The sequence below is a fragment of the Anopheles darlingi genome, chromosome 2 (genome assembly GCF_943734745.1).
Source record: "Anopheles darlingi chromosome 2, idAnoDarlMG_H_01, whole genome shotgun sequence".
Classification (NCBI taxonomy): domain Eukaryota; kingdom Metazoa; phylum Arthropoda; class Insecta; order Diptera; family Culicidae; genus Anopheles; species Anopheles darlingi.
The window spans coordinates 58,315,283-58,340,282 of record NC_064874.1 but is presented as its reverse complement, the minus strand read 5'-3'; the positions used below and the strand labels follow the sequence as shown (position 1 = coordinate 58,340,282).

Genomic DNA, 25,000 nt, shown 5'->3' with positions numbered 1-25,000 from the left:
TCAGCATACAAGAAGGAGTCTCTGCATCATCTTATCACCCATCATCATCATCATCATCATTAGGACGATGGTTTTAAAAAATGGCACATAACGGAGCATCACGATGATATGAACAACAACAACACCGATGACGACGACGACGCCGTTCTTATCGTCCGATAGGTTCTCTAACCTCTCGTTTGTACCATTTTAGCAGCGCAGACGCGAGGAAGAGAACGAAGAAGAGGACGAGTGGTGGAGGACAGTGTGATTAAAGGAAGATGCTGCTGCAATGGCATACCAGCATAACATTAATCGATGATTGAGCGAACCGCACAGCTCTACTAATCTGTACTCTAGCGTAGCGCTAGGCCTCAGGGATTGACGTGAAGCGCAGGCTCCTAGATGGCGTCCCTAGAAGGCGTAGCTAGGGCGACCGTTGACGGACAATTTGCTTACGGCATGCTTCGACTACTCTATCAATCTCTCGCTCTCTCCCATCAGCTCTCTCCTTCTTCTTCCTCTCCCGATGCCGTTGTTGCAGTGTCTGTGCGAAGGGCGATGTTTAATTTATCATTGCAATCAATCATTTTGCACAGCATTAATGTTATCACTGGGCCTGTGCGCGCGCACACACACACAGCCATACATTGCGGATGCTGCTGCTCTGCAACGCGGCTGAGAAAGAAGGGTAAGACGCAAAAAAGAAATGAAAGCAAAACGTTGGTGCGATTGAGGTTGTTGAGCCAGACAGCCAGCCAGCCAGCCAGCCAGCCAGCGATGGCAAGATGGGCTCCGGATGGTGCCGGAGCCCAGATGATAGGTCAATTGAACGGTGAAGGTGAGTTATTATAAACCAGCGAGCTTCCGAGCTCTCGACATCCCGACCATGTCTCGCCAGCAGCAGCAGCATCAGGAGCAGCGCCATATCATCGAGCATCACGAGCGACAGATGGTCGTCTCCCGTCTACCGCGGTCATCCAAGGTGGAGGTGCGGAAGAGTAAAACACAAGACACCAGCGGCACCGGATAATGCTCGGATACGCCAACGACCGTCATCACAGACCGGCAGCAGACCGCGAACCTGGCGTAAAATTAAAAGCCATAACCCTCCCCCCTTCGCCCTTCTTTTTTTTATCATAAATTATAATTGTGACAATAAACGAAGGCATTACACCTTCGCCGTGCACCGTTCAGCAGTCGAGCGAACGGAACGGCGCATGTCCAATTCGATCCGTTCCATTCCGTTCCGTTCTTTGGATTGTGCGGATGCGATGGCGGCCTCCCGGTGGGATGGGTACCATCGAATGACAACAACCACCCGCGCACTCTCGCGACCCCACCCTTTTTCCCCTACATCCAATGGAGTACCGCAACAGCTCACACTAATCACTTATCTGGCAGTCCAGCGGTGGTGGCGGCGACGACGACGACGGTGGCGACCGATCAACCAACCGACGATCGGCGATGATCGGCGTTCCGGCGGGTAGACGGCGACGACGACGACGACGTCTGACGTCTGGGCCCGTGGTGGCTCATCAACCGGTAAAGTGTTACCCTTTTTTGTGCCGGTTCTCTCCGAGCTCCTCCGGCATTGATGGACCGCCGGAACCACGTCGGAGCGTATCATCATCAGTCACCGCAGCAGTAGGAAAAAGGGGCCGCAAGCAACCGCTAGCCGAAGCAGGCGCTTCTAAGCGCAAGCGATCCTAGTTGCCGTTGCCGTTGCCGCGACGACGACTGCTTCTGCTGCTGCACTACACTGCACCACCGGGCACCAGGGAGACCGTGAGGCCACGGGGGGAGGGGGTTGGAGGCCTACTCCGTTTAAACATAATAACTTCGGCTGTCAACCGTGAATAGTTGGCTGGTTGGCGCGCCTGCGCCACACTGATTGAATTAATTGATTATGAATAAACATCATGCTGCGGCGTGGCGGCTAAACGATCCACGCCCGCTCACTGGCCGGGGGGGAGATGGTGTGGGAGGCTAGATTGAAGGGGCGAGAGAGAGAGATCGTTTGGAAAATTGATGTTTATCGTTTAAGATCGATTGAGATGGTGGAGATCGGAACGGGTGAGCAGCAGCGTTCGGTTCGGCCCGGGGGAGCCATTGTGATTGTTCCTCGAGGCCGCACAAGGAACGCACAGTGCACAGATTGATTGGAGATTGTGATGGAGCTCCTTCTGGGGAGTCTAGGAGCCGGGCCCCGCGCGTACTCGGTAGTATGTTTACCATCGGAATCCTTCCCCCCAACCCCTTTGGCGCTTGGCGGTTTTCTCGGACGGTTTTTCGCCATCCATCAGCTGCAGAAGCCGAGGATGATCACGGATGCAACGCATGCCGGTCGCACCGGACACTGACGCAAGACGCAAGTAAGAGGAAACCGTAAACCATTCGGGTGATTAAGAAGACGAGACACTCGCATCTGCATAATTTATGTTCTGGCGCGCCGATTTGGTCCCACGGAAGCACGCATCGCACGCGGCATAAGATGAATTAGAGCACCGGGGATTAGCATTGCACATTGAGCGGTCGACGGGGAGTCCTTGGGGGTGGTGTTACTTTGTGCGAAGCTGGCCAATTGGCAGACTTCTCAAACAAGGATGAGATTCATCATCAGTCGGATAGTAAAATCTGTTTCTTTCGCTAGTCAAACATATCAAGGGCCTTTCGATAGCACTTTGAATTCCAGGGGTTCGTTTATTTAGTGATATTTTTTATTGTATATGTTGAAGAACTCCTTCAAAAGTTATCGCTAATGGAACGTGAAAGGCAAAAAAATATGCAAAGTCATTATGAGAACTAGATTTGGCTGGAGAAAATATCGCAGCATTACTAAACTTTTCAAAATGAACTCAAGATGCCATCTTCATTCGTTACTGGAGTTTTTTTTTTGCAGAAAAGGATTTAAGTAGAGTTATAGCAGAGCTGGCATTAAATTTTCTATTTCGTATAGATCGTAAGAAAAAATATCATCCTACTTAAATTGCATTTTCATCATTCCTACTCCGCATTTTCATCACATCGAATTATATTGGACAATCATCTAAGGGAAACTCAAGAAATGTCCCAGATGTATAAAAACTAGCTTAAATTGAGATAATGTGTAGCAGTTGGACGAATGCCCCTCAAGTGGGCATAAAAATTAACGAATATTTTATATCTATAGACTTATATACAAAACAAGAAGCCTCAAAATGACAAATTTTGTTCTTTATTACGTTAGAAATGACCTAACCTTTGCGGAAAGATTTTCTCTAAATTTACCTTCAGTGAGTGTGGTAGATGATACACTAGAACACTAGAAACAATTCTAGAATTTCAAGAACAAATCGCTCACAAAACAAGAGACTTCAATGCTCATCCTGCCACGCAAGCGACGAACCGCGCGCGGTCCTCTCTATTCGCATGCTCCGTTCGTCGATCTTCCGTTCCAGTGGCGTTTGATCGATGGTGGGGCGAATCGGTGGACATGTGAAGATTGATAACGCATGGCCACGGGGGATCATCTGGATCCCGGTTTTCCGGCCCAGCTTTCCGGTCGGTCGGTCGGTCCCGATACGTACCATTTATCTTAGCAGCAAACAGTAATGATTGCTGACAGTGATAGCTTCGGGGGTGGTTTTATCATTGCGTTGCTCTCGCCGCCGGTATGCTGTGTACGGGTTTGTATGTGGTTGTTGTTTTTTTGTTTGTCCGCTTTTCGCTCATTTCGCCGATGAGTAATGGGATGTTTAGAAGCATATGCATATGCAGCATGCGCATCTTCTGCGCTCCATATTTCATTCTGATAGTTTGATTTGCATCCGGTCAGTGAGCGTATGTCTTGTACTTCTGTTCGAGCTCAGGCCGATTATGTTATGATGTGTTGTGCAAGATTGATTTAATCGCGATCGAGCATACGCAATGGATTGCAATTGTTAAGAAAGTCACGTAATTAACCGTCTATTTTGCAAATAAAACTAACCGATCCACATTATTTATATCAACAAAATGGAGAATAGACTCGCTTTGCAACTGAGGGATTTATACCGGAGTTGATGGGCAGCATTTTAAATGCTCCATTTTTCCCTTTTCGCTCATCTGCCAGACAACTAAACGGAAACACTTTATGGCTCTCTACTCCGTTTGCTTGCTGCTAGCATCCAGCACCCGGCACTTCCCTCGAACGGCACATAATTCTCACGACACAGACTCCGTGTTGAGACGTCGGCGCTCATCAGCAGATGCGTACGCGTCGCGGGTGCACATAAACAAAAAGCAAAAATGGAAGAAAGAAGAACGAAGCATGTTAGCAGTCGATTCCGTTTATGTTGATGCTTTTGCGAGGCCCCTGCTGCTGCTTTGCCATTTGCCAGCGGTTCTCACCATTGGGTTCCGAATTTCCGCATCGGGACGTATGGGAAATGTGCTAGTCTAGCCCATGGGCAATACGAAGCGTCAAATGTTAAGCGCCTTGATTGTGGGACCGTGTGGGATGAAATTTTTGCTAATACGTTCATCGATCAGGAGTAGTGTTGGCATAGTAGTGTCAACTCTTTCATGATCATGGGTTTCAGCAGCAGGGGGATAGTCAGCAGCAGGGGGATAGAGAACAGGTCATGATCATATCGTATCACAGTTGAGAATCGTATCATAACTTTATTCGGAGAAAAGTATTTAAAATGGTCAACTAATCAGTCTCCTTAGAGATGATCATGAGATCTGTATGCTGAGGATATCATCAAGATGCCAGAAGGCGACAGGATTAGCGTCTTTACTTCTAAGATACCAATGTTATGTTGTACGTATAGTTGCAAATAGATTGTTGTATGTAAGAAGAAGTCGTAAAGTTTGCTCTTTAGAATATGTCTAAAGATGCGATAGAACCTGTTCAACTAACAACAAGAACGCGATGTAAGGAATATCATACGCGATCAAAATAACAGCACTTGGTGGGAAAAATGGCCTTCAAATTCTACAAAACGATCGTTCAAAATATACTAAGGACCACAAGGGACCCGTTCTTGGGATATCATCTTACTTAGTCACAAGAAGAATTGGAATGAAGGAGCAACTCTGTGTCCTATAGTAATCAAACGAATTGTTTGTCCTATTATAATCAAACAATGTCCAAGTTACAGGTTTTATGGCCGGCAGAGCTAAGGATATTGCAAAAAGCGATAGGAACATTATATGTTTTCAAAATGTCGCTTACATATTAGCTTGAGAGATTATTTAAGCGATGCAGACCAGCTATTTTACATGTTTTCAAAAAGAAGGGCGTTAAGTTGAACTTCATGTTCTATGAATCCGAAGTTTTTATGTAAGTAGTGTAGTGAACTATAGAATGAACGCTACGTGTGATAAGTACAACTAAGTGTTTTACCAAACATAAATGATCTTCCAGCTAGTCAGATATTCCTCGTTGGATTGTTGCAATCACGGCTTATTGTTTATTGTTTATTAAAAATTTGAACTCAACTGACATGCAGTGGTCTTATTGAGTGTTCTTAAATCTAGCCCGCATTCAGGATACATAATACATAGACAAAAATAAATAATAAAAACGTAAAAATCACGCACGCAAATTATTCGCTCGTAACGCTGAACGTAGTACAGAACTAAACAACTTTGGGGTTGCTCAACCCAAAGACCGTACGGCACCTAGGGGGAACTAACCCGGACTGAGATCTCAGGCGTCTAACAGGAGCGTATAGTGACAATTGATTAGTTAACTCCGCTGAATCAATGTTTGACGTGACGATTCCGGCGACAAAACTGGCCTGCGCTATCACCCGTCTCGACTGAAGTGACTCTATCCCTAGCAGTAAACACTTGGTTTAATTGAGCGGCTGGACCAAGGGAGGAGCCGCAGAGCGTATTTCGTAAATTTGCGCTGTATACTCTCAATACGGTTGATATACAACGTTGAGCGAGATGACCACATGACGCAACCAGACTCAAGAAGAGGCCGAACAATGCTACAATAGATAGTTTTAAGACACATAGGATTGTTAGTCTTTGGTTAACTGCTTGAAGAGTCCTAATCGTTTGTACGCTTTGCTTATGACTAAATCACGTTGGTTGTTGAGCGAGAGTCGCGAGTCAAGTAGAACACCTAGATCGCGAATAAGATCGGTTCGTCGAATTTGATGATCGTTGAAACAGTAGTGTCGTATAGTGGGGGACGAAGAGAACGCGAGAACGAAACCACAAAACACTTATCAGCACAGATTGCCAAAGCGTTCCTGGCACACCATGCTTCGAATGCCAGGATATCACTTTGAAGCAGGCGGGAGTCATCAGCATTGTTCACTAATCGAAACAATCTGGCGTCGTCAGCGTATAAAAGTATCTTGGAGTGTACAATACACGAGGGCAGGTCTTTAATAAATATCTCAAAAAGCAGTGGTCCCAGTTGCTGCAAATCACGTGTGCTATATAATTTAAAAGAACAAAGAAATGTTCATTTTAATTATTATAATAAGCTGCAATTTTTGCGATTTGTAATAAAAAAACCGATCGTGATGTGATGCTGTATTACTAAACATCTTCGACAAACAATTTAAAAATAATTACATCAACCAAATATTGGCACACAAAGGTCACGAATCAAATGATAGATTATTCACAAGTAGCCCTGCGATAACGATGAATCCTGGTCTCTAAAACAACGTTCAATTATATAGGACATAACCGACCCACCGACGGGTGTCCGAGTGCCTCCCAAGAGTGTCTTTGCTAAAGCTACGCCGGTCCGCATTGCTCCGTTCACCGTGTGTCTCGGCTAACCAGTTTGTTCGTTAAAGATCGTCTCCGATCGACCCCCTCGAACCGAATCAAACCTTTCGTTAAAGATCTGCTTGGATTCCGGATTCCGCTCTCGCTCTCTCACTCGCCCGCGAGCTCTCGCACAACAAACAACTCCGGCGAGAGAGTGCTTCAGAGGAGCGTTTTGTTGGTTTCGGGTTTGGGACCCTAGTACATCCATTCGTCGTCGCTTTCGCGTGTTGTCTGCAAACAGTGCCGGGACACAAAATAAGAACACACCACGCGTAGAATCCGATTGTAGCCAGTGCAGTGTTACGTATGTGCCTGTGCGTTTAAAGGTGTGTATTTATGTGTTGTATGTGCCGTTTTTGGGGAGCGAGTATAACAAAGAGAACTTATGCCGGTGCTAGTGATGATCACCCAGAAGAAGTTGCGAATTGTTTCCCACCAGCAACAACAGCAACAGCAGCTTCTGTGATTTTGGGAATTCATCCCGCGTGGTGTCAGTGCCAGTGCCGGATCTGGTTAGTGTTGTGCTGGTGTCCACCGCTAGGGCTCTCTGCTCTGCTGTGCTGCCTGTCGCCGTTTCGCAAACATTTCGCGATCCATCGTCGCGACATCGTCACATCAGCAGCAGCGGCAGCAGCAGCAGCTGGAGACGCGCGCACACACAGAGCCTGAAGCACAATTGGTGTCGCATTCTCGAGTTCTCTGCCTCTGGCTCTGGCTCTGGGTCTCGATCTCGGACGGGGCCGTGTGTGTGCATACAGGGTAAAGAGGACGGTGGTCCAGGTGGAAGTGAAGGTTCACACCGGGCGCGCGCGCGCGCACTCTCAGACTCTGCTCAGCGTCTGCGCACCGCACCCGGTTCGAGGTATCGGGTTTGGCGTTCGGGGACTCGTCTTCATCGAAGTCTCAAAGTGTGCATCGTGGAGGTTCGTGGAATTTGCGTGTCCAGCGACAACGACGACGACGACCAAGGGGGCGACGACTCTCTGGTGCTCTCGTCATCGACGGCGCGATCATCGACTGCACACCGCGGTGCGATCGTTGGCGCAGGATCGTTCCTGTCATCAGAGCTGTCGTCGCCACCACCCGTCATCGCTCTCGTTATCGCGGTTTTGCGTGATGCCCGGATCTCGCCGTTAACTCCACGCACTCCACTTCCTCTTCGCCCCGTTCCCCCATTTCTGTTTGGGGATCTGGATGTAATTTCATCATTCCCCCGGTCCCCCGGTCGTCGTCGGTCGTGTGGTTGTCGCGGTGCGCCAGTGTGTCTCTGTCTCTGTGTGTGTGTGTGTGTGTGTGTGTGTATTTGTTGGCGCTTTACGTGTACGCGCGCACAAGGACCTTCGCTGTTTTGGGTATTGTTTTACCGGACCGCTGCTCCTTCTTTTCTGCCTTCTTGCCACAGACACAGCGGGCTTGTCAGTGGATTACGTACGACGGACTGCAAGTGCAACAGCCGTGGCTAGTGGCGCTCACCATGCTTATGCTGGTTGCAAGACATTTGCGTTGGCCTTCGGTCTCATTCGGTCCGTCCGGGGTTTCATTCCTTTCTTAGACTACCTTTCGTCCCTCGTTCGGTCGTTGTTTGTGTGAGTTAGGACGCTAATTTGGCCTGCGAATAAACACCGGAAGTCCTTTTTCTTTTACTAATCCACCAGCTTCTTCCAGCTTGCTCTGTTCTACTCACGTGACCCATCCTGACGTAACCGTAGCAACCGCAATTACATCCTGATCTAGTGCTCCATTGCGCAACGTGTTTCTTTTTTCGGGAAAAGTGCAAAGTGCAAAAGCCAAGGTGCCGTCTGCAAAGCCCTTGTGTGTATGTGTGTTCAAAGAGAGTGAGAGGGAGAGAGGTAGTGAAGGTGGAGTGGGGCGGTTCAGTGGCATGTGATTGTGGCCAGGCCAAAGCAGCCAGCCAGCCAGAAGAAGCAGAAGAAGTGTACAGTGCTTAAGGAATAGAGGGAAGGCAGCGTGAATAGAGATCTTGCTGCAGCCGAGCCGTTTGGAACCGATCGAATCGATCTTCAGCCGCAGTGTGTGCAGTTTGTGTGTGTGTGTCTGTCTGTTACCCCAGTGTGGGTGTGTGTGTGTGTGTGTGTGTGTGTGTGTGCATCAGCCGGCCGTGCAGTCGATGTTATAATATGCAAGTAAGTGCAGCCGAATTCCGGGGACCTACCACCAAACGAGGAACGGGGTTTGTTTGTGGTTTCCGGCGAAAATTAATTGGAATTTGTTTGGTTATTGGTCTGCCGGGCAGCTGCTGGTGCAGCACCAGCATCCACAATTTTTGCGCAACCGTGCGACTCCATGTCATCTGCCTCGTCGGCGCGATCACTTCGTGACATTTCACGGAGACACATGCGGTTTGCCAATTATTTGTGCCACTACTGCAGCAGCATATTATGCTGCGGCCTCCAGGTCAGGTGGTCGATCGATCCACAACACGAATCCACACCGCGATCACGCGCAGCACCTTGCACAGTGACGACGCAGAGTGCCTGTGCTACGTACCACTAGCACTCCATCCTAGCTCTTCTCTCAGTTTAATTAACTATCTATTTGGCAATCGCTCCATCGTTCGTTTTACACTTTACATGCGCTGCCGTGGCATCGAACAGAGGGACTTGAACACGTTATTACACGGACTGCACCGTACCTGATCTCAGGCTTTCCATCCCGATTCGATCACTGAATATTTCTCACAGCCTACTTGTAAACAAATGCACGCTCGCGGCGCTAGTGACAGCGACTCTGAGCAAGTGACCGATCAAGCGACGAACCTCTGCGAGAGAAGAATTCGATCGTTTAGACCGCGCACGACACACAAATCCCCTTTTTGGGGGACATTCGAGGCACTGCTGCAATCCATGGACACGCGTTGCGCCGTTTACAAGCCACGTTGAGACGTATTTTTTTTGGCATCCGAATATCAAACGTCTATCCAAGGGTGCTTTGTTTTGTGCTTCTATTTGTGGCCTTTGTCGAGACCGCATTGCATCGTTAAATTACGTTTCGGAGCAGCGCTACGATTCGGTCGCCGCAGCCGCCGCCGGTTGATTAGTGGAACCACCGTCGCTGTGCTTCGCTTTTACGGCACCTGGTTCGATTAACGGTGCCGGGGTTTTTTTTTAGTGCGCCCAGACCGACGATTTCAAACGGCCATCATCATCGTCGTCGTCGTCGTCATCGTCGTCCGTTGTCATCGGCCACACAAGCCGCACAAATTGGCTGGCACAGATTGAACAACAGATGAAGCATATAAATCGTCGAGATCTCCCCCCAACCCGGGAAACGATACGATACAGTTGTCTAACGCAAACTGGACGATCGGATGGACAGGTGTCGCGCGTGCAATTGGTGCAACCGCGAGAGAGAAAGAGAGAGAGAGAGAGCAGCAGTAGACAAGGGATGAAATCAATCGTCAACAACAATCCGTGTGTCCGCGGGTTCCGGTTGATTGGCTTCTCGTCGTCGGTCGCTTGTTTGCTCGTTTATCATAAACGATAGGGAGAGAGAGAGAAAAAAACACCCGGGAAAATCATAAATCAGTCCGTCACTCGGGATGCGTCCGCTAGCTAGTACGTGTAGTGCTCGCCACAATCGATCACAATGAACCTGTGTGTGCACAGAGCCGTCCTGCACTCGCTGGACACTCCATCAATGTCCTTGATGGGTGTATCATAGGCCGCGGAGCGAACCCGGTATCGGTCCCGACACAGATCTTGCAAAACTGCGAATCCTCGCAGTTGACGAACGATCGCGAGCTTGGTGTGGTGTATCAATTTGATGCAAACTCCTCAATCACCCGGCGCGCAGCGCCCGTGAGAGTGACAGACCGTATAACGACCAGTCCCAATACCATACGGTGCTGCGCTGAATGGCAGCTTTGAGTCGTCGTCATCGAACGTGCCGTGGCCGGGCCACGGTGTAATCTTCTCTTCTCGATCACTGGCTCGATGACTGGCTGGCTTCCTGTGGATTGATCTCTCTCTCTCTCTCTTTCTGGATCTCTCCCTTCTGTCGCGCATTCGTCTCGGTTCCATCTGTTTTCTTCTTCTTTGCAAAACCTACTCCACCTCTTCACCTCAACATCCTTCCTTCCGCGCGTTCTCCTCGCGTTTCGCGGATGTATGGCCAACGATAGCGTTATTGATGGTTTCTCGGCCAGCTGGACAGTTCCGACACCAGCACGGGCAGCAGCAGCACCGGTCACAATCGGCACCATATTGGTTTGTTGGCCTGCCAGTCTGCCAGTGGCCTGCTGGCTGTGCCCTAAATTGCTCACATCCTCACAACAATACCGCTCGCTGCGCCGCTTCGCTTTTCACCTGATCCCCAGTCCAGCTGTGGTGTCGGTGCGCAGATGCGCAGACAGATGGGGTTCGGAGTGAAGCGGCCATATTCAAATGGCCATTCGAAATCAGCAGGAACGCACACAGCACCACGTGTAAATTATCCAAAATCCTTTCCTCCTTTGCCCCTTGGGTGGATCATCATCCTCCGGTAGTAGTGATCGATCAATAAATTATTTCACAGCACATTTTCCCACCATGTGGACGTCTCTCTGTGTGTGTGTTCTGAGCTTTGCTTCCTCTTCGCCTTTGTTCTATGCGCCATCCGAACACACCGTGGCGCGCTAATGAATCTCTCTCTCTCGGTCGGTCGATCGGTGCCCGGGCCCTAAGACGGCCCCAACAGCGGAACAGCCGCGAGAAGATTAGACGCCGCCGCAACTCTCGCTTTGTGTTGTGTTGCGCAGCTTGCCCCTTATCCCCATCCCTTCTCTCTCTCTCTCCCTCTCTCTTCTTCTACTTCTGTTCTAATGCACCACCACACAAAGGGAACCGCGAACGGCGAAAAGGCCAAATGGCAAATACAACAACGATGCCGGGCCGGGAATCCGTTTCCCAAGGCAAAGTCACCCTCAGTCAGCCAGTCAGTCAGTCAAGTTATCACCAAATTTAATCTTTTAAATTCGCCGTGATAGTCACGCGTCAGTTACGTCAGTTGCCGCCGGTCGCGGTGGACTATTGGAACATCGTATCGTGCCAACCGCCAGGACCCGCAGGGCGCAGGACCGAGGCCCACAGCGAGACAGGGAACCGAATCAGAGAGCGACACTCCATTGAAGCGCAAGAATCGAATGATTTGCTTGGGCCCCCGGTTCCAGACTGTAGCCAAGTGTGGTCTGTGGGATAATTTAAATGTCATCTCCAGCATCTTCAGACAGGGAGTGGTGTGGTGGCTAGAGGTGGTTCCAGGGGGCCTGGGAGGGAAGGAGCTAGGGTGAACGACTCACTGCCACCGGCGGTTCGTGCGGCGGTGGCGGTTTGCACGGGAAATGATGAATCAAAACGTAAATCCTCAAACAAACCATCGTTTCCCCCCGTTTGGAGGAAGCTGGGGAGCAGCACGACGAAAGACAAAAGCTTTCCTTAGCTTCCTCTCTCTCTCTTGCACTCATACAGAGCGTCCCAAAAAACCGAAAAACAAGGTGGTGGTGGTGGTGGACCCAGAATGCCGAAATCTAAAACGGTAAAGAAGTCTCCGAACTGGCTCCCGTGGAACGAGGAAGGTGACTTAGGAAGGGGAGGAGGACTGGCCGGAAGCATAGCGGCGCAAGACGCAAGAGAGTGAAGTGAATGAACGCGAAAAGAGCTTTAGGCCGGTGGACGAAGGTGGTCGAAGCGACATGGAGAGAGAAAAGGAAAAAAACAAAAACAACGAAATAAAATAATAAGCATCCTAAGCTCCCTAAGACACACTCGGCACGGTGGAGGTGCTGGTGATGACGACGACCTGATTCCACGTCCACGTTCTTGAGTCCGAACGAGAGAACTGCGCGTCAGCAGCCGCAGCTCCACGGCTTATGAATGATAGGTCGTGAGCGTGCGCCACGATCGCCCGATCGGAAGGCAATTGAGTGATCGGGAATGGAGCTAAGTCCCGGGCCGGGCCGAGCGCGTGTGGAGGTGATGCCGCCGGTGCTGCCGATTTTTTTTTAGAAGATGCTGCAGCAACGCGCTTCTCAACCCCTCTTCATCTCTCCATCCATCCACAATGGGGAGGGGGTTGTAAGGTCGCGTAAGGCTTCCGGAAGAGGGCGCCAGCAAAGTCTTCATTATGGCTTTTTACGACACCAACCCAGACATGGGGGGGGCCCCCGGGGGTGGGTTCTTTGTTAGAAGAAGAGAACTAGCACAACAGTTTTCGTTTTCTCATGCGGCGGTTTCGGGGTTTTTTTTTTGTTGCTTCTAACTAACTTCTGATAGGGAGACCGTGGGTATGAGATATGCGACGTTGTAACGAGGTGTCGAGGTATTCCGGCGGGCTCATGGGGTAAAGAAGATTGTTTTTTCTTTCTTTTTTAAGATGCTTCCTGTCAGGGGAAATACGTTGTTCTTCCGGCGGCATAAGCCTTCCGTTTGTGAATGTTGAAGAGTTCTTGACTTGGTACCTTATTTAAAGTATTAATATGTTTCTTAGAGTATTGAGTTATGAGTTGAAAAAAGAAATCTATTTTCATCGAGGCACTCGAACAATCATACTTCTTTTGTTGCAATCAATATCTTATTTAAAGTAGTTTTGAGAGAACACTACTCATGCAATTTTTATAAGGCTATTTGAACACGAGATTGCCCATGTACTCTATGTTTGATATATTCTGCTGATTGGAGTTTTTTCATCTAAAATAACCTAATTTGTTTATAACCATTTGATTCTCCAGCTTATACTATGATAAACTCTTCGTCTTGAATGTTTTCAACGCTGTTTACAAGCAAACTCGTTTTACTTATAGTCACACTAAGTAACCAGATTGTGAATACACATTTCACATTCATTCAAATCTTTTTCACTTATGCCTTAGAATCATTTATACTTTTGATATAGTATCCTGGATCTGATGGTTAATGCGACCTTTAAATGCGATTTTGATAACCTATGCGTAATTTGCTGTTTAAAAGAATTGTTTTAGAATTGGGTAGAATCTAGATGAAAAGCCATCATCAATGAGAAGAAGGTATAGCGTTTTCCGTTCTAATCATAGGGTTTAGACGTTTTTTTGGTTTTTGTTAATTACAACTGATATTAGATTTTTTCGTTTTGAAAAATCTGCATTCTGAATTGATACTTGTATTGAGTTTAGCAGTCGCAAAAAATTGCTGTTGGGGACTATAGTATTGACAGCAGGGCTTTTTATGTATAGGCCTATTGCACAGATAGAAGGCAAGACTTGCGTTCCTTATAAAGCTGTCTCATCCTCTTCTTTTATACCGAAAAAAAAATTTGCGCTATTTCATTTTATCGATTTTGCTAACCTATTTAACTTTTTGTGTTACTATTGTATTCTGATCGAAATTTATTCAATATTGATGTGTAATTGTACCATTCTTTTTGTTTTTTTGTCCGCCCAAATGCTCATTAAGATATTGCGCAATTTCATCAAATATTCTTAAGATTTTCTAATGAAATGTCAATCGATGAAAAATTTAAACGAATTGACACGGATAACTATAAACTTTACAGTACACATGCTACCTCTCACTCCACACCGTCCACCGTCTGTTATCCCACCGGTTATCGGCTCCATCACAAATTCTCCATTTTTTGACATTTCTGCCGCCATCGCCATCATGCTGTCGACGAGCGCGCGCGCGCAGAGCTCACATCCCTCGTTTACGCAATCTTCCATCAGCTGTTCGAAGAGGGGGCACCAGGGGACCACCTGCTACATACTCCCCTTCTGGCTGTCCTCCCCAGTACACCGTCGCGGTGTTTGTGAAGTCCGGCCGAGGCGATACGGCCACGACTCACGAACAGTGCATCTGCAGCAGCAGCAGCAACATCATCATGGACTATAATTACTAATAAATTGTGGTTCTTTGTTTCTGCGCTGCGCTCATCGATCGATGAGTCGCTGCGTGCGGTGCATCCTCGATCCATCCAACGATCCATCGATCGATCGATCGGGAGCACATCACTGTCAGTGAGATCGAGACTCGCGAATGACCGGGACCGGGAACTGCGAACCAACCATCACGCTGACGCTGGGCACATGTGTGATCATATTGTGGCCGTAAATTGTGGCGTGGTCATCGCGACCGGTGGCCAGAGTATTAACTTTTTTTTTTCTTTCTACCAGATCCCCCTTCCCTCTTCCCACTTCTTCTTCGTCTCCGGTCCTACGAAGGGTTGCAACCGTTTTTAATATATTTAAATTCCGTTCCGTTGACTTATTTATAGAGCACCTGAGGTTTGGAAGGACGGGAAAAGGTAAGGTCCGGTGTGCCAGGGCCAAGTGTCAAGTGGTCTTTACCCCCGCCGGTGCTGGGACCATCGGACGGTCAGCTAGTCCGCCAGCCAGCCAGCGATTGGACTTCCGATCCGGCTACGATACAATGTTGCGCAACGCATGGCCGCAAATCGCGGTTGACGAGAGACGGGTACTCAGACGACAAGTACTTGAAATCCCCCCCCCCACCTTTTTACCTTCCTCTTGCTCCTCCTTTCCTATTTGCTAGCCATGAGAGGCATCTTGTGAGGCAGTCGCGATCGTCATACGCCATGTGCGCCATGTTTTACTTTGCCGCGTTCCTTCTCTTTCCTTCTTTCTTCTCATATTACCACAACTACCACTCCGTGGTACTGTCCACGGGCACTGCAGCACCACTGGTGGATGGTGGATGGGAGTTTTGTGCTCGGATTTTTGCTCCGATTCCTATCTGCAGACCGTGCATTCTGGCATTGGTGCGGTCACATGGCCGAGGTGAACGATGCTCCGGTACTAAAGCCTGTTTCAGTTAGAATCTGGTCGCTCGATCATAAGTCAGTTTCTCAGCAAAAAGAGAAACATTGATGGAGTGCAACGAAAATCCGGACAATTTGGTGGTTTTTTAGTTTTTCCTATGAACAATTAACGCCATCCCTGCTGTAAAGACTGCTACCCAAATTAGACCAAATTATTGTAGGACCATTCGTGGACGAATGAAGGACAAAATCCTTTTCTTTAGACACTCTTCTTTGTTCATTGTCCTTCCTGCAGCATTCCCTCTATTATTGATAAAGTCAAATTTGTTTGCTAGTATTTGTCCAAATTCAGTTTTACGTTTGATTCATCATTCTTCACAATACATCCTATGAACAATCAGCCTACACTTGTTCTAGTCGTTAAAGATCAAATGTTGTTTCAGGGTCTTATTTGGCCATTTGTCAATACAAAAGTTCTTAAAAACCTTCTCGTAAACAAATTTGCAAAACTTTAATCTCGTTTGTCGTGAGCTTTTTTCCCACCGAATCCCAGGATTGTTGGAAACTGTTCGAATCAGTTTTGTCCTTAGAATCTAACATACACTTCTACGCTTGACTTAGTTTGACCGATTCCATGTAATAATCCCCAAAGTAACGTCTGGATTTGAAATTTTGAGTAGTGTTTGGAAATTTAAGACTGTTTTTCTATTTCTCCTAAAACCAAATCAGGTTCTCATAGTGACTTTGCGGATTGTTTTCACCTTTAGCGATATCCTTTGTTGGAATCCTTCAATATTTGCAAAAAAAACACTAAATAAACAATCTGCTAGTATCAAACCACTATCGATGGGTTGTCTTCATGTCTTCTAGGGACAGTACAGATTGACTAGATTCTAACTGAAACAGGCTTTAGATAATACTGCACGCAACCTGCTGCTGCTTCTGCTGCTACTCTCGAAAAGGAGGAAGGGATCTCGACGAATCTAAACCAGACCAAGGCACCCTATCCGCATTGATTTATGTGCTCGTCTCGGTGGTCGCCGTGATGGTTGTTTTTGGTTGCAGAAATGGATTATTATTGCTGCAGCCTTCGCCAACCGCCAGCAATGCGACATTGCGTAACAATAATTGCCGGTTATTCTGCGGAGCGACCCGATGCTCTATGCTCTATGCTATTGTGGATTGATGCTCAAACCGTTGCATAACCGGTACGAGCGAGGATGCTTATGATTAGCGGGAGATTGATTTATGTACTACCTAAGAGTGCATCGAATCAGGGAGTGCAATAGCACAACCATTAACCAAAAGCGCTGCCGAGACACACAAACACACGCGTACGACGCGCACGCATTGTTGATTGATTCCCTTTTGCGGCCACGCCAAGTGTTAACAACCCAAAACTACCCCACCAACTGTCATTGTCCCGACTGTTCATCACAAGACATACAACAACGTGCCTTCGGCCCCAAGAGAGAAAAAAAAACAAACATAAAATCCGCCGAAAAGGGGATCCCAGCGCAACGTGCAACGCGGAACAAGCGGAAGCAGAAACAGAAGAGAATGTGTGAGAGAGAGAGAGAGAGAGACAATCGTCGATCCTCTTGGTCGAATTATCGAGAAGCACACGCCGCAGCATCACCGGACGCCAATATAAAACCAATAAAAGACCGACAAGAACCAACCGAAGAAAGAGAGAGAGAGAGAACAGTGGAGTGCAGCATACCAGCCAGCACAGCGGCAAACATAAGCGCACCGATGCCACTACTGCCACTGCCACTGCCACTGACGACGATTATGATGGCGGCGGCGGCGAGATGGAGAGAATTTATTTGATTGCCTGTTCTGTTCTGTTCTACCCTCCCCTTTTGTCACCATTATTCATACAACGATTAGAGTGTCGCCAAATGTTTGATTTAACATCAACGGCACACAATAAAATAAGCCAACATCCAACCGCGGCCTGCTGCTCGTTCCCTTGTCCTCCTCGGGGACTTCTGCGACATTCGTGACGATGCGGTCCAACATACCATAGCAGGCCTGGTGGTGAAGGCCCCCATCAAGAGCTCGGCGACCATAATCACACCAAAAAGCGTCGCGATGAGAGCGTTGAGATGAGAAATTAAAACAAAACAAAATCCCCAACAAACACACACATACACACAGACACATGGGTGCGGGCGCATATGTGGGGACAGATTATTGGGGGGAAGCAAAATGCCACCACCCCTTGGATCACATCGTTTGGCGACCATCGTGTGTGTGTGTGTGTGTGTGTATTGCTGTGGACGATCTCCGCTGGCGCTGGAGAATGTTCGGCGGAAAAATGACGAAATTGACCAAAAACGTAATCGCGAAACAACAAGTGGGAGGAATTGGTGGGCGGGGGAAGGTGGTTGGGGGGATCTGGAAAAAAAATAAGTCGCGGAGACATAAGAATCCAACATGGAATCCAACATACTACCCACCAAACCGAGGGAAGGGGGTGCACTTTTCTGCAGAAATAGAGAGCAGCACAGAGAGAGAGAGAGAGAGAGAGAGAGAGAGAGAGAGAGAGAGAGAGAGAGAGAGAGAGAGAAGGGGAGAGAGAAAGAGAGAGTGAGAGAGGACGATCATCACCGATGGTTAGATGGTACACCGTGGCCACCTCCGCCTCGGTAAAGACATAGCCATACACACACGCACACACACACACGCGTACACACATCACATCCCCATCAACCTCGGGACCAAGATCGCGAGGACTGGTTGGTTGGGCCAAAGCAACCTGACGAACGGACGGGCACACTAGTAGCCGCCTGGAGTGTCTGGGAGGGGTGCGCAGGGTGGTACAGGTGGTGAAAAGTCGAAAATAAATGGTCATCCGAAAATCGCTCACTCCTGGCAGTGACCGTGGCCGTGGTCTGCGCGCTTGATGTTCGTTCTCTTCACCGCGGAAGAGTTTTGGACCGCGGTGATTGCCATCGTGCGGCAAGCCAGAGCCATGGCAAGCCAAGAATGTCACACGCATGTCGTCCAGAGGCGACCAGAGAGAGAGAGAGAGAGAGAGAGAGAGAGAGGCCCGCTACCAAGGGATGCCAAAATGCATGAACATGGTTGCTGCGATCCCCACGGACGGAATGATGGAAGGCAGGAAGGAACTTGAGAAAATCTGCACAAGAAGCAAAAACAAAAAAAAAGAAATCAGACGCTGCTATCGGCGTAGAATAAGAATATAAACAATCTCACAAGAAGGGAAAGGGAAGGGCGTAAGGTGGAAGGGGTATTGTCTCCAGTGGTCAGTGGTCTGAGCGGGGAGGTGGGACGCGAATGATGAAAAATATGCGCGCGATCGTAGCAGTCGACGGCGACGGCGACGGTGGCGCATACTTTGTCGCAAATCAAAAACGAACGTTTATCAGGAACAGGAGGAGGAGGAGGAGGCGGTGGTTCGAGGAGGTTGCTTGACCTCCACTACTACCCCCCGCTGCTCCCCCTTTGTGCCAGAGTTTGGTGCCAGATTTCGACCCCGATCTGTGGAGACTCGCTACTGACTCGCCAGAAGTGCCGTGGCCAGAAACCAACCTCGCGAAACGTGTCATCCCGACGCTCGTCTTGACCGTTGTCGTCGTCGTCGTCGCCGTCTTGGTCGTCGCCGTCTTGGTCATCGCTTCCTTTCACATTCCTTTCCCTCTCCCCGCCCAAAACTACAGTTGCAGTCCTTGCAGCGCGAACAAGGGACGCATGGAACGCGGGAGCGGGGTTGGAGCGCTCTGGCATTATCTTTGGCCGGTTCGGCTTCTATTGGCCTCCGCGAAACACACACACACACACGCACACACACAATGTCCACCGTCTAAAGTTGACCCCGCTGGACCACTGGTTGCGGTGCGGTCGAGCAGGCAAAGAGAGAAAGAGAGAGAGAGAGCGAAACAGAGCGCTCAAGCAGCCGCGATGGACAAAAGGCCGGTGATCCGGTCGCAGGACCGGCGACCGAAAAAGGACGATGGCCGTGGGACCATCGCCGGTGGGGCCGACAGTGTGCGCGCGCGCGAGTATTATACATATTTTTATATATTATTAAAAACCCCGGGCCACGAGCTTCTCTCTCTCACACACACACTATCGCTCTCTCTTCCTCTCTCTACTCTACTCTACTCTATATAAATTATTGTTATCGCATCGTGCGTCGCCATAGCAGGCGGCGGCGGCAGCAGCAGCGACGGCCGTCGACGAGCAAACTGTCAAAACCGGGCAGTAAAAAGAAGAAGAAGAAGAAACTCCTTGCATGATGATGACGATGATGATGATGCTGATGACGATGATGATGAGCGAGCAAGACAGGAGCAGGTCGGTCACTCGCTCCCCCCCCTTCCCCTCCCACCCCTTCCGTGGTGTGCTCCCGTGGTGCTGGTGCACTGGTGACCAGAAGCACGCGTACGGGCGTCTCTACATAACAGCTTCTTCCTCTTCTCTAGTGTCCCCAAACTCCCCGTTCCGTTCTCTAACCAACTCGCTGGCCGCCTGCGTGGCTATCAAAAGCCCTCGCGCGACACGTTGTCGCGTCGTGTTTTCGGGAAACGGGGCGCACTGTTTCGGGAAAGGAAATGAGAAGGAAGGAGGCTGCAAGGGATGCAACGCGCGCGACATCATTGCAATGTGCGTGTGTGTGCGCGCGCGTGTGTGTGTGTGTAGGGTGTCTTTTCTTTTTGTTGTTGTTTTATGCTCTCGAGCATAGCGAGCCTTTCCCGGTGCCAAGAGCCGAATAAGTGCTCCGCTACTGTCAACGACGACGACGACGACGGCGACGACGGCGATGCTGATGAGCATCGTGTTTGGGGTCACAGAAAAGGGTAGATGAAAAAGGAGGAGAGGGAGGGGGGCGGGGGAAACCAGTGTCATCGATCGTTCACTGATCAATCTCTCGTCCATGATCACCAAAAACAAGGGAACATCGTTTTTGCACCCCAAAAGCGCGCTGCTCCTTCCATTCCCATCATTCCCTTCCTTGCTGTTGACGATGATGATGATGATGATGATGATGGACGCACTCACTGTCTGACGTTTTGTGTCGCGCCATCGATCGCGAAAGGGTCGATGGCTTCGTCCGATGGGCAGCATCGCGGTTACACCAAAAACAAAAACTGCCGGGGAATGCCGGAGCGGCCCGTGTCCTGGCGTCGTCTTCCGTCTTTTTTCCCTTTCCCAAAAAAGGGAGGACGGGAAGGTGCCTTGCCGTGATCCCGGGTAACAATAACAATTATAATAAACAACCGAGCAGCTAAGCATAAGTCGTGGGACGGGACGGCGGGAAATTGATTTAAACTTTTTCGGACCGAAAACCCCAAAAAGACGTGCTCCTGGAGTTTCGCTCTGGGTCGGGGGATCTGAGGGAGGCTCCGTTGCCGCTGCCTCGTCTCGCCACGCGCTATAAACAATGTAAATTGGGTTGGAATTCAATGTAAAACACCGATTTGCAGCAGCAGCAGCAGCAGCAGCAGAGGATCACATTACGCTCTGATAATCTGCTTGCATATGCAATGCGGATGGTAATGCGGGTATGCAAATGCCAAATGTCTTCTCTGGTCAGTTCCAATTTGACCGCTGTGTGCATGTGTGTGTGTGCGTCATGTGCGTTGACTCATGGTGTATGGTTTGGTCTTCCGAAAAAATAAACCAGCACGGGTGCATCGGCTTCTGGGGCTTTTCTCTTTCTTCTTTTCTTGCCTTTTCCTTTGCCATCGTTTCAGTTTCAAACCCGGGGGCCTCGGTGCACGCGGTCGGTCTGCCGGAAGGCCTGTTTGTAGGATACAGTTTATAAATCACGCGAGTTAATGTTTTACTTTGCTATTGATACCGTTTGCAGCTCTGCTGAGTAATGTATTAATGAAGCTGGAAAAGTAATAGGATAATGGTTCGCAGTTCCTTTCTATTGAAGGTTTGGTAACCTCCTTTCGATGCTGTTTGTCAATGTTGTAGGTCTTCTCGTCTTTGTTATCATTTTTGAGAACTTAAAGGGTCTCTATTTTGTTTTTACGATCACGTTTTTGTTTGTTTTTCGTTTTTTTTCGGAAGTTCTAAGGAGTTTGTATGTGTCGCCGACTGCCATTATCATGAAAATCGATAATGAGATCGTCCTACACGTGTATGGATCCCCGTTGTGCCGAGTTCTCTATTATCCCTACTCACCATATATTCTTTTGGGAATCCTCCTCTCGATCGCTGATAAGAGGGATTGTTTATTCGACGGGACAGTTTTCAAGTCTCAAAAGCATATGCGAGTACTTGTACTGTAAAAGTTCCTATCTCGTTCTTCTTGACAAATTTCTTGACTAGAGAGTCTACCCTACAGTTCATTCTGCTGTTAATTCTTAATCCTAAGTAGAAGACATTTTAGAAGACTCCTGCGACAAGTTGCTACAAACTTTTTGGCTTCTCTTTCATAGTGTTACTATTCTAAAAGATGTAGAAACGTAAGGAGCACCCAAAAAGGATATCCATTTGCGATACTTTTATTTGCATCGTGTAACTAAAACGTTGAATGAATTAATAGGGTTTATTAATTTAACGAAACCAACGAACGAATTTTTAGTATGATCATTCAAGTATGATTTCTCAGAATGAACACCATCGAATCTCTTCGACCGTGCCAATAACTCCTCGCAGTGGAACTTACAAATGAAAAGCTTTATTTAAAAATGTTGTAAATAGAGAAGGAGAAGAAAAACAGTTAGGCAAGGCCTAAATTTATATAACGGCATGTTATCCAGGCTGAATGGTTACATACTGACAGTTCCTAATAATACGGACCAAGACGAGGCGCGTGTCGCTTTTTGGTTCTGCATTCTATAAAACTCTATTTCAATTTATTAGGCAAGACACAAAAATTTATGAAGAGAACTTGCAAAACACTACTTGCAAACTTGCAGTTCCTTTCGCATGCAAGCATGCTTTTCTAGATGTCGTTATCTAATAGTGGCACCCAGTTTAGTGGTTCTACGAAAGCATATTCCACTAAAATACCTATATCTTAGTTGAATGGAAAACTATTTGGTCATTTGCTAGTAAGTACATATTTGAATCTAAAAAGTAATAAGTAGTAGGAGTGCAAACGATAATATCAGTAAGACCTCATCAGAATATCAGTTAAAGAACTGATTGTTTGAGGTCTGTCAGTGTGTTACTCTTTAGGTAGTTATGTTTGACTAGGGCTCTTTCACTTGTTACGTCATTTGGATCATTAAAGCGTGAATTGTTTATGTTTTAGTAACGCACTGCTTCAAAACAATGGATACAAAGTAGTTCCGTGTCCTCATCGAACTGTGTATTTTGAGGAAAAATAAACAAGTTTGAGGCAAAATAATGTCTCAACAAATATAATGACATCCCTGCCCCCTGGGAAATCAATAACTATCAACTGGAGATTACAATTTTAAATGCAGTCTGGTTCAAATAAGGCAAAATCGACCAGGTCCAAAAGTACAAAGGAAGCAGCATCACTGTTAACTTCAATAACTTACATAATAAGGATCCGAATGGCACAATGGCAGTACACCTAACAGAGTCTATTCTATCGAGCCATGAGCTGATTGTTGTGTTGGAAGCGCCCTTTTATATGCCAGACCGGAATCTTATTTGCCGTTATTATTTTCAGCATACTATTCATTTGATACTACAAAGGCTATACTATGTCAAACCCACCTTGAGCTACACTCACTGACTGCGGTACAGTGGTACTGTGGTACAGTTTTTCATTCCATAACTATATTGTCTACAGCAATGGTCTATTCAAATCTGTCATATGTTTATGTATATCAACTCCTCATTGATCACAAAAGGTAGATCTACAAAGACACTAAACTTCTACTCCTTTGCACCTTCCGCCATTGATCCTTAATCCATTCCATGGAAAATATGATCCCAAAACCACTCGGTACTCGGTGACCCGGAGGGTATTCAAATGCGCGTTCCAAAAGCAGCAAAAATCGTTTTCGAATTTCCAAAAGGCGTTCGATCGTTCCAAATACAGCGACCTGAACTGAATGCCTAATTTCGACCAAAATACCTCTACATGCGCCACGCTTTCATCCTGGCGATCGGGGGGAGATGTATCACTTGGAGTGAGGTGAGCTTCCAACAGTGCGTCAGCTGCGGACATGTGCGTGCGTAAGGAAGTAATTTGGCTATTGATCCGGAAATCTGTTTTCTATCCTTGCGTCAGGTCGCCCCGCCACAAAAGGGGCCCATTTGTGCAGAAGTAGCAGCCGGAGCGCAATAATCACGAGCTTCCGCTCGCGCGCAACCAATCCACAGCAGAGCACGACCCTACGCCGCGGCCTGCGCAATGGCGATGGCGCGCAATTACACCGCCTCCTTACCCCCCGGCTGGACCACAACGCTGGCCACTGATGCTCTCCAAATCTTCGCCAACTGAAACAAATGCCCGGCTCGAGAGCACCTCTATCGCAGATAAGACAGGGGGGTAGGGCGATCTATTTGTAGCGCGGCCATTGCGGGCCAGCTGCCAACTGCCAACTGGCAGAGCGCGACCAGACCAGACCAAAGACCGGCCAGCCGGCCGGCCGACCGACCGGATGGCGCGCTGGATTGTTCAAACGATGTGAAATTACTCGCCATTAATCTGCTTTTCAATTATAAACACATTACATTAATGTGTTTTCCATCCATTCCATCGGCGGGGATCTCCGGGGAAGTGAATTTGATAATTTCCTATTCCCCCGGAGACCGGACCACTCAGTCTGATGAGGCTCCCAGAGGGGGTAGGCATGAGGCGGTGGGTTGGATGCTCGCGATGGCATAGATTGATGTATGTATAGTGGCCACCAGCACCAGCAGCTGGCATCACCTGGCAGCATTCGCCATTCTGCTAATACCTCTTTAATATGGTAATGCTGGCCTTTCCCGTGACATTGCGGCCAAGAGCTGGAGCCGCCGGATCGGGTTCAGAGCATCCGGATGCACTGAAATGACGGACGGGGGATGTGATTGCAGCCCAGACCATTACCCTCTACGCCTCTCTCTCTCTCTCTTTCGCTCTGCAACGGAACAGGCTTCATGGGACCACTTCACACTTGTGTGTCATCATCATCGACGGCGACGACTTCAAGATCCGCCTCAGGGGCAACTTTCTAACGCCCTGCACCTTCTGGCGCGAGCGCGCGCGCACTTCACCATCCTTATGTCCTTAAAAGCAGCATCCCCCCCTCCGAGTCAGGACCAGGATTTGCTGTACGGTGCGCTCCAAACCTCATAAACCAACCCCGTGGCGGACACGGGAGCACATTCCCGAAGCCATAGCAAGGCCCGGCGCGCGACGTCCGACGGAAAGGAAACCCGATATCCGGCGTCTTCAGTGGCCGCGGAGTGGCACGACGAGGGTGCTTATCAACACCTTGTCTCTGGAGTGGGAGAAGGGGCTGGCTAGCTGGCTGGTTGGCCGGCTGGCGGTCGATCCGATCGACCTGATTGGGGACCGATCACCGTTTTGTCGGAGGTGACTTCGCCATGCTAT

At 48.4% G+C, this 25,000-nt stretch overlaps 1 protein-coding gene across 1 annotated transcript in view; it reads left to right on the top strand.

Moving 5' to 3' along the window:
• Nucleotides 1–8,606: 8,606 nt before the first annotated feature.
• The window catches only part of LOC125949934 (protein limb expression 1 homolog), a 53,108-nt gene continuing 36,714 nt past the window's right edge, over nt 8,607–25,000 (top strand). The window contains exon 1 of the mRNA XM_049677435.1: nt 8,607–8,891. The gene's annotated coding sequence lies outside the window, so the exon portion shown is untranslated. The remainder of the gene's footprint in view (nt 8,892–25,000) is intronic.